Consider the following 10,000-nt stretch of genomic DNA (forward strand, 5'->3'; position numbering starts at 1 on the left):
AATTTTAAAAGTCATACAAATTTAAAGAAATATTATCAAACTGAGATCCGGATGTTGAGGAGCCACTGTCCTTGACCTTCTACTTTGAGTTTTGTTAGATTCAACTTCATACCCCATAATTTGCAACATGCACTAATTTTAGCTAAATCTCTATCAAGTGATTCACCAACCCCAGATCTACATTCAGGGGATGGAATTGATGCAAAGAGAGTAGCATCATCTGCAAATACAACAAGCTTGTTTTATAGGCCAAACCACATGTCATGTGTATATAGTATGAAAAGTAATGGGCCAAAGAACACTACCCTGTGGAACACCGGATATCACATTCCTATACTCACTATGGTGCCCATCAACAACAACTCTTTGAGATCTATTACTTAAAAAATCAATAATAATGCTAAGAAATGACCCACCCACTCCCAACTGTTTGAGTTTGAAAACAAGGGCCTCATAATTAACATGGTCAAAGGCAGCACTAAATCAAGGCCAATCATACGAACTTCCCGACCACAATCAAGGGATTTCTGTACAGCATTGGATTTTGTAAGAAGGGCATCACATGCTCCAAGGCTTTTACGAAAACCAAATTGCAAACTAGGGAGTAGATGATTACCTACAGCAAACCTATTAAGACGTTTTGCCAGAAGACGTTCAAAAACTTTAGATAATGTGGGAGTTAGGGAAATTAATCAGTGGGACTTGAGCTACCACAAACACATTTACTTGCGCAAAATAACAGATAACTTTGGAGCTAAGAAATCTGCTGTCTTTATAAAAAACAAAGGAAAAATACCACCTCCATAAGCATGAAGGTCCATCAACAAAACTTTTATCTCACGAGATCGAAAAGCTAAACTAGTAAGTTTAGCCTCAGGAAAACAGGAATGAGGACTTTCAAGTTTTTCGTTACTCTGTTTACTGTCAAAAACGTCAGCCAAAAGGGTTGGCTTTTCCTTTGGACAGCGAGTAAAGGAGGTTTCAGCAAGGGAGGAATTGTTGCATTTAAGTTCCTGAGTTGTAACAGAAAGGGTTTCCTTTATGGTTAAATTGTATTCCTTTTCAGTTGAGGAATAAACTCTCTGAGTAAAAGCTCGAAGCTGAGTATAGTTGTCCAGGTCAAATCTGAACTGTTACCCTTCCAAAGAAGATAGGCCTCCTGCTTCTCAAAATAAGCACGTCTATAGTCATCATTGAACCATTAAGTTGACTAGATTCTCATTCAAAGGGACAACAGGATCTACACTACTATATAATTGTGACCAAATAAGCACAAAAGATCATACAAAATCACATTCAAGTCTACTTTGGATTTTATATAAATTTTACAAAAGTATGATATATCAGAGACAGGCTGCTCAGTCTTCACTACTAATGAAATTAAGGCATGATCAGATGTACCGACTGGAGAACCAACCTTACTAGTTATAACGGCAGGGGAGTCAGTGTATACGAGGTCCAAGCAATTACCAGACCTGTGAGTAGCTTCATTTATGATTTGCTCACAGCCTGATTCAGAGGCAAAGTCTAAAGCTCTTAAGCATGGTGATCGGTAGGAGAGATAGAATTTAACCACTCCATATGGTGAGCATTAAAATCACTAAAAAGACAGAAGAAGCCTTTCTATCATCTTCTTGTATCTTAGCCATAATGGTAAGAAGACAATCTAAGATAGAATCATCCATGTCTGGATTTCGGTAGATCGAACACAAATAAAAGTTGTTATGCCTGCTACAAACTTTTATTACCTGAATCTCATGACATCCACATTGGTAGCAGGACTTGTGAGAAGCAGAGTACTCGGTCCTAATATACACCACCATTCCCCTGGCCCTAGGGATGGCATCACGTTTCAACATATTGGCTTCTAAAAACCAGTTATAAGGAGCTCAGATGAGTGCCTCATATTAGAAACCAAAGTTTTAGAGAACAAAATAATATCATACTGGGTGGACGCAACTGTTAGGTCTTGGATATTTGTATGAAGACCACGAATATTGCAATACAGAAGACGACAATGACGATATGTTGGACGTATTGGTCCCGGATTTCGCTCAATGTCTCCAGACAGCATAAGAATTAATAGAAATAAAAAAGAGACATCATACTTAAAAAACTAGATTAACAAGAATTATAACAAAAACAATATGTACAGAATTATAACAAAAACAATATGTACAGAATTATAAATAAAGTGATTGATGATACCCACAGACTATTGTAAAAAGTCGAAAAAACTGGTCAACATGGAGGAGCCGATACACCATGCAAGGCTAAATCCCCTCCAGGATAGCCATTTCTACTGAAGAGAGGACAATAAGGATGGTTTTTGAGAGGAAAAAGATCAGAAAAAGGAAAAGACAACTTCTAGATAAACCACCAGGCATCCATGGCCCTTCTATTAAGCCTGCCCAACACACCATTTAAAAAAAAAAAAAACAAGAAAAACAAAAAAATAATAATAAGATAGAATAGTGTGCCCGAGTGCACCCTCAAGCAAGAGAACTCTAACCCAAGACAGTGGAAGACCATGGTACAGAGGCTATGGCACTGCCCAAGACTAGAGAATAATGGTTTAATTTTGGAGTGTCCTTCTCCTAGAAGAGCTGCTAACCATAGTTAAAGAGTCTCTTCTACCCTTTCCAAGAGGGAAGTACTCTGAAGAAATTGCAGTACAGTAATTAACTCCTTAGTTGAAGTAGTGTTTAGTATCTCGTTGTTATCAGGTCTATTAGGAAAGACGAGAATATGTAACGAATAGGCCAGACTATACCGCGTAAGTGTAAGCGAAGAAAAAATAAGCTGTAACCAGAGACAGGGATCCAATGCATTACTGTCTGGCCAGTCAAAGAATCCAATACCCCTCTATTGGTAGTTCCTCAACGAGCGGCTGGTGCCCGGGCCAACCTACTACCTAATAATAGTAATAAGCTGAAGATTTTTACTATCATATTTACTATTATCGTTGATGGAAATAATAATAATAATAATAATAATAATAATAATAATAATAATAATAATAATAATAATATTATTATTATTATTATTATTATTATTATTATTATTATTATTATTATTATTATTATTATTATTATTATTATTATTATCATTTCCATTGTTATTATTATTATTATTATTTATATTATTATTATTATTATTATTATTATTATTATTATTATTATTATTATTATTATTATTATTATTATTATTATTATTATTATTATTATTATTAGTAAACGTAGCATCTTCACTCATTAAAAAGATAATCAGGTCAAACAAAATCCACCATCTATTCCACAAATGTAAATTCCTAAAAGGAAACGTATTTCAAAATCCCATAATGGAAACGAGAGTTAAATAATGCAAATAATAAAAAGACTATATCGTGGAGCATCTCAAGTTTCGTCATTGGATTTCAACTCTCATTTCTGGTTTTGGCTTTCGAGTCAAAAACTTGTAAGGAAAATTGTAGGTTTTGATTAATATTTCTGTTTAATTCGGTTCATGGGATCTTAGATTTTTTTAGAAAATATTATTGGAAATTGTATATATATACATATATATATATATATATATATGTATATACAAGTATATATATGTATATATATATATATATATATATATATGTACACATACCTTCCTACTTGATTTCTTGTGATTCCTAATTAAAAAGTCAGATTAAATAAACTTCAATATCTATATCCCATTCCATTCTATTATCATCAAGAGGAAAAACTAATTGAATTTTCTATCATCACCTTTTTATTTTTTATTGGAAATTCCTTTTCCAATATTGTTTTTTTTTCCTTTTTATAGATAATCTATAATTGGAGTCTTGTTCTTGTACAAAGTCCAAACTACATTTATTTAGATGTTCGTATATTCTCTGTTGGTCTACAAAAAGTAATATTGTTTTTACCTTACTAAACGAGTCGGAACATTACTGAAAGAAAAGAGGGATGAGGATAATATTCTTTATGATATTTATAATCACTGAGGCTTACAGAATCCTTAAATATTTGTTTAAACTCACACACACGCTCACACACACACACACACACTCATATATATATATATATATATATATATAAACCATGTTTCTACCAAAAAAGTACCAAAAACATATAAACTAACCGCACCTCTAAACACGTAACACCATAGAATCCTTCCTACCATAATATCCTTGGCCCAATCCTTCTCCCCTGGTCATCAGGAGCAGGTCTGTTCAAGCGGGCAATCCTGATGTCAGGATCTGCACTCAGTCCCTGGGCTTCAGTCCGGGACCCATCTGGACACGCCTTCGATGTAGCCACACAGCTGGACTGCCTGTTCCAAACGACCTCTTTCGCCACTATGAAAATCTTCTCCAGTGTCTGAGGAAGAGGCCTCTGCACGACATATTGCAGGTGATCGATTATGTTATTCGAGATGTATTGAGGGTGAGTCTTTGATTACCAGTTTACGTGGCCAGACAAAATTTCAATTGTTTTATTAGTTTTATATTACAAGTAAAAAACCATAAGTCCATCGAAAAGAAAAGGAACGATTATTACTCTTTAGACTATACTTTTGTAGCGTATACTATTTCCAATCATATATTATGCTAGAATTATAGGACCTTTTTTTAAGAATTTGGTTATTAATATACTGTCTATTCTAATAAAAAGACAATTGTACATAGTAAATATTGTGGTTTTCAGTGATTATTCCGCCCCTGGCAATATGCCACCACAGTACTGTTCACACAAAGCAAGTAAGCTACATGGAATGTGAATAGCTAGAAACAATAATGAATTGGAATTTCTTTTTTCTTTTTTCTGTTTCTACCTAATAAAAACATTAAATACAGAAGGAAATATACATAATAATAATTTAATTAATTGTTAAGTGTTTTTTTTAATATTGAAATAATTATATTGTATTTAACTCCTTTTTATGTTTTCCTAAAACGTGAAAAAACAAGAGATTAATGATACATTTAATTAAACAATATGGCAATTTGTTTCAAAATATAAAGAATAATTGATTATTTTTTTCCTTATGTACCAGGTAATGAATTTGAATAACTTATTGGTAATTAAAGTTTTTTGTAATTAGATATTTATTTCAGTGGATACGTTAAATTTTTTTATAGTTACAATTATAACTAAATTTTAACCGAAAGTCTATCTAAATACGTGAAGGTGTGTTTTAGAAAAACGAAATGTCATCACAAATTTGAGTTTACATTTAACCTAACAATATTGTAATACTTATTTTAACATAGGATGATGTCTTTTTATTATAGTGCTTTTACTTCAATCGCAAAAGACAAATAATAAGTTAACTTTAATATTTCTGTCAAAATATTAATTATGATTTAGGAAAAATATAACTTTTATAAAAGAAAATAACATTAACCCAATTTTCTTAAAGGTTCAACTAAAGACATCCAGGTTTTAAGTGGCTGTTGGCCCAGCATTGATGGTGTCACTATCAAACCAGACTGGAAAAAATCTTATGAGAAAAATGGGTAAGTTTTACTTCTAAATTTCCGTATATGGATTTGATATGTTTGTCAACTCAAACGCAAAAACAATCTATTTATTATAAAAGCTATTTAGGGTCTTAACTCATAATGCATGAGATGGAAAATACAGCTAAAACCCGTAAATGTATAACATTACATATATAAAACTCTATACACAGGTATATATATATATATATATATATGCGCCTCCCATTGTGGGTGGGGATACCTTAACGTGATGATCAGCAGAGCTGTACTAGGGCTACCTATAATAGCTACGTTCGCTGTGAGCAATCTGACATAAATCTCCCACCATCACCAATCCGTAGTTGGCAAGCGTGGTGATGAAAACTAGCCAAACCCGTCATGAATAAGGACATGGATGTGGCCAATGTCCTGCAGAGTTCTAGACACAGCTGCTTTTGTTGTTGTTGTTGGTTTTGTTGTTTTTGTTTTATATACGCAGATATATACAGTTACGAACTGAAATCCTTGCATAGTGAATATATACGTTTAAACAGAATGAAATTCCTGATTTCTAAATTATAATATAAAAGTTAACTTTCACCCAAGTACTTAATCGTATATCCTAAATATCTCCATTTGTCTATACAAAGTAATATTCTTAATCACTCAACTATAAAAAGAAAAATAAGAAAAATCTTAGTTTTCTTCTTGACTTCAAAGGCAAGGAAGGTCGAACTCCAGTTGATCTCCTACTAGGAATGACAGCTGCCAACCTCCTTGACATCCTGAGTCAGCAAGAAGTCCAGGAAGGATTCGATGCTGACCATAGGGAGGATCTGCTGAGATCCTTCGTCGTCAATAACTATCGATATCATCTGCAGGTGAGTATTATTATTATTATTATTATTATTATTATTATTATTATTATTATTATTATTATTATTATTATTATTATTATTATTATTATTATTATCACCTGGGCTACACACATATATAAACTATACCATCTAATATATAAAAGTAAACCTTACATGGAGTATTTTCATCTCTCTACAGGAAATAATGTTAGCCATCACAGCCGAGTACACTGATTGGTCAAGATCCCTCTATCAACCAATCAGCATCAGGGACTCAACCGGCCAAGGCCTTCACGATGCGAATATCGTCTCGCCGATGACAGATCTTGCAAAGCAGCTCTACACGACTTCCCGATCATCTTATCTATACGTGTTGGAGGAAGAAATTTCAGATGTACGTCGATATGGATAGATTAGATTTATATATAAAATAAAGAAATATGGTATATATTATTAATGAGAATCTTTAATAATCTACAGAAAGTTTTTGAATATCATCCATAGATTAGAGATGTATGTATCCAAATCATGCAAATAATATTCATGAAAATATGAAATAATAAATACCAATAAAAGAATCAGGATATAAATAATATCCTATATTCCTCTTCCATTCAAATTATTATTTCTCAATTTAGTTATTACTACAATAAAGCTTCAAATTTGATCTAAGTATCTTTCCCAAAGTCTGGAACTGAGAGTCTTCTCCTGAACGAGCTAGCGTACATCTTTGGTGGTCCTATGGGCGCTCTTGGACCTTTGGCCTCAAGTTATAACTTCACTAAGATGGATGTCATACTTAGTAAATCGTTCATATCAATGTGGAGCAATTTCATAAAATTTGGGTGAGTAAAAGGTGGTTTTAGAAGGGGTAAGTAAGGGATGTATGAATCAGATTTTTACAGTTAGGCTGATATGCAAGAAATATTTAGCAAAAGGTGAGGAGGTGTATGTCGCATTTATGGATCTGGAGAAAGCGTATAATAGAGTTGATAGGGAAGCGATGTGAAATGTGATGAGGTTATATAGAATTAGTGGAAGGTCTTTGCAAGCAGTGAAAAGTTTCTACAATAGTAGTAAAGCGTGTATTAGGATAGGGAATGAAGTGAGCGATTGGTTTCCGGTGAGAGTGAGGCTGAGAAAGGGATGTGTGATGTTGCCATGCTTGTTTAACTTGTGTGTTGATGGAGTGATGAGAGAGGTGAATTCTTGAGTACTTAGACGAGGATTGAAACTGATAGACATGAATGATCATGAATGGGAGGTAAATCAGTTGTTGTTTGCGGATGATACTGTACTGGTTGCAGACTTGGAAGAGAAGCTTGGCCGATTTGTGACAGGATTTGGAAGTATATCTGAGAGAAGGAAGTTGAGAGTTAATGTGGGTGAAAATAAGGTTATGAGATGTACGAGAAGGGAAGGTGTTGCGAGGTTGAATGTCATATCGAATGGAGAGTTACTTGAGGAGGTGGATCAGTTTAAGTACTTGGGGTCTGTTGTTGCAGCAAATGGTGGAGTGGAAGCAGATGTACCTCAGAGAGTGAATGAAGGATGCAAATTGTTGGGGCCAGTGAAGGGAGGGATAAAGAATAGAGAGTTATGCATGAATGTAAAGAGAGTTTTGTATGGGAAAGTGATTGTACCAACTGTGATGTATGTATCGGAGTTGTGGAGACTGAAAGTGACGGGTAGACAGAAATTGAATGTGTTTGAGATGAAGTGTCTGAGAAGTATGACTGGTGTATCTCGAGAAGATATGGTTAGGAACGAAGAAGTGAGGGTGAGAAAGGGTGTAAGAAATGATTTAACAGCTAGAGTGGATATGAATGTGTTGAGGCGGTTTGGCCATGTTGAGAGAATGGAAAATGGCTGTCTGCTAAAGAAGGTGATGAATGCAAGAGTTGATGGGAGAAGTACAAGAGGAAGGTCAAGATTTGGGTGGATGGATGGAGTGAAGAAAGCTCTGGGTGATAGGAGGATAGATGTAAGAAGCAAGAGAGCTTGCTAGATATAGGAATGAATGGTGAGCGATTGTGACGCAGTTCCTGTAGGACCTGCTGCTTCCTCTGGTCGCCTTAGATGACTGCGGAGGTAGCAGCAGTTGGGGATTCAGCGCTATAAAGCTTCATCTATGCTGGATAACGGGGGAGGGTTGGCTGTGGCACCCTAGCAGTACCAGCCGAACTTGGTTGACTTCTTCGTCAGGCTGGGAGGAGCAGAGAGAGGAAAGGTCCCTTTTTTCATTCATTTGATGTCGGCTACCACCCAAAATTAGTGGAAGTACCTTGGTATATATATATATATATGTATATATATATATATATATATATATATAATACTGTACATTTTATATCATTGATACCATAAATCAATCAATTATTCTTATGGTATCAATTCAAAACTCTATGTTCATATTGCAGACATCTAAAAGACACAGTCTCCAAAGCTAAGATGTCCGAGAGTGCAAACGATATAACTTCTGAAGAGCAGATATGGCTCAAATATGATCCAGTCTATCAGAGATACTTTCGAATAGGTGAGGTTCCTATTTTTGTGGGGCTGTTTTCACTCAGAGATAAAATGATACAATGATTTTCAATATTTTCTAGATGTATAACCTTAGGTCAGGAAAATACACTTATTCATATTTTTAGAGTAATTTTATTTCTTCATGATAACTTACATATTAATTAATAATCCCTTTCTTCTCTATATATGAAATCTTATGTTCTAGATGTTAACATTCTCTCTCTCTCTCTCTCTCTCTCTCTCTCTCTCTCTCTCTCTCTTTCTCTCTCTCTCTCTCTCTCTCTCTCTCTCTCTCTCTTCAATAACCCAACTCCTATGGATATCATTAACCTAAACTAGTAAAACATAACTTCTTCAATGCACTTCACAAAACTATAGAACCTTAGTAAAATACTAATATTTAACTGGTGATTAATCTAATAAACTAAATGATAGTACATCTAAAATTATATGATATAATTATAATCGTCAATATAGATATGATATGTAGCTTTTCCAGAAACTTGCTTTAGGTAAATTTAAGTGTTTGGATTCTATTTTCAATAGCTTATGAAGCTGTAACATCCAAAACGTATTCATTGATAAATTAATAAAAATATTTATTCATAACAACGAGAGTCAAAACCACATATCTTATAATTACTTTTAGTTATCTATATGTCTATTCATTCCAGGAACACAGAACTCTGTACGTGACCATTACCGTGCTGGAAAAGTAGCCTTGTGGTCCTGGCTACTACCTGGTCTCGAACGAGTGGGTACTCGGTACGGCCCAGATAAAACCTTTCATAGATTACCAACTGATCTCCAGTCTGGTTTATACCCTGAATCAACAGGTCAGTATAACTTTACTGAAGGCTTTCTATCTAGCCCAATCACTCCAACCCTCACTGGCCTAACAAATACACCCCATAACTTGACAATTGTAGCTACGGCTAACAAAAACCAAGTTAGTGAATCAGGTAATTTGCATATGCTAAGTCAAATGGGAAAGGAGTTCCCTTACACAACTGCACTGAGTGTGACAGTGGCCATTGCCTGCTCTTTGCTAACCCTAAATATCTTGGTTCTTACTACCGTTTATTATCAACATAAGGCCAACCGCCGGAGCCTCGCCAAAGGCTTGCAGGACGCGAAA

At 34.6% G+C, this 10,000-nt stretch overlaps 2 pseudogenes; both read left to right on the top strand.

The window, feature by feature from the left end:
* LOC137626956 (neuroligin-4, X-linked-like) overlaps positions 1–10,000 on the top strand; it is a 56,265-nt pseudogene that overhangs the window by 45,574 nt on the left and 691 nt on the right.
* Positions 4,243–8,925, top strand: LOC137626519 (neuroligin-1-like; annotated as a pseudogene).

Source organism: Palaemon carinicauda, chromosome 34 (assembly GCF_036898095.1).
Source record: "Palaemon carinicauda isolate YSFRI2023 chromosome 34, ASM3689809v2, whole genome shotgun sequence".
In the NCBI taxonomy this organism is placed as follows: Eukaryota; Metazoa; Arthropoda; class Malacostraca; order Decapoda; family Palaemonidae; genus Palaemon; species Palaemon carinicauda.